Raw genomic sequence first — 1,237 nt, forward strand, 5'->3', positions numbered from 1 at the left:
GTACAAATTTCCTTTAATATCTGTTTGTCTAAAACTTTGCTGGTGTTCTACTTTAGCTATGTTTTTTTCTCATTCTTTCATCTCCTCTGTTATATACTTTTCATGCAATATTACTCCTCTTTTTTTTTCTTTCTTTAGAATACTCTAAACATGGGATATATGGGGCTTAAACACTGACCTATAATTGTTTTCAAAGTCAGCATCCAATATATGGAGCGTTCCTTTTTCTAATGAGAATTTTTTACATTTGTCCCGTTGCTTCAAAAGACGACAAAATAGATCTCCAGCAATGAGAATAAATACTTTGATGATGATATGTTATCTCTAGGCCACAGTGTTTCTGATACCCCAGAGAGATAAAGGAGACTTTATTCCCAGATCCTAAGTCATGGTTTTCCCTTTGAGTGTGGCAATCTTACATCAATCATATCAAATTCTACAGGAAAATTTTGACCAGACACTTGTTGATCAGTCTGATCCTTTTTTCAAAGATAATTTCCACAATTGCTCTCACTTTTATACATATGCACTTCCCAATTTATTTTTCATCATTTCATATATTAATTTAAAAATATTTAAGTATTTCCAGTGTATGCAGCAATATGTTCTACACATTGGGGCAACAAAAATGTAGAAATTTAGTATATTAATTTCTAAAATTAAGGAGTTTATACATTATGATTGGTAATGTTGATCAACTGCACTACTATACCATACAGTATATTATCAAATAGAAGATAAGTATATAAAAACTTAAATGCTAAATCTTGAGTCATATATATAAGAGAAGAGAGACAGCAAGTCTGACTGGAGACATGTGAGAAGGTTGCATGGAGTAGATACTCTTTGACCAGGGACTTGTAGGATAAGTAGGCTTTCCAATTGAAGAGATGGAGGGAGGATATACAAAGAATGGGTATTTCAGATTTAAAAACAGAAACACGGTAATTAAACAAAAGCATGATAAAAGACATGAAGAAATTAAACAACACAGAACATTTGGGAAACTGTGAGAAGATAAACGTGGCTACTTTAAAAAAGTTCAGATTGAATAATGGCGGATAAGAATGTAAATGTATCAACTAACAAATCTTTATTAAATATACACTATGGGCCAGATACTTTACTAGATTCTGAAGATACAAATACAAAATAAACAAACAAATGAATGAATGAGTGAATAGATAGATAGATAGATAGATAGATAGATAGATAGATAGATAGATAGATAGATAGA

This window comes from Vombatus ursinus, unplaced genomic scaffold (assembly GCF_900497805.2).
Source record: "Vombatus ursinus unplaced genomic scaffold, bare-nosed wombat genome assembly UNPS02014830.1, whole genome shotgun sequence".
Lineage (NCBI taxonomy): Eukaryota > Metazoa > Chordata > Mammalia > Diprotodontia > Vombatidae > Vombatus > Vombatus ursinus.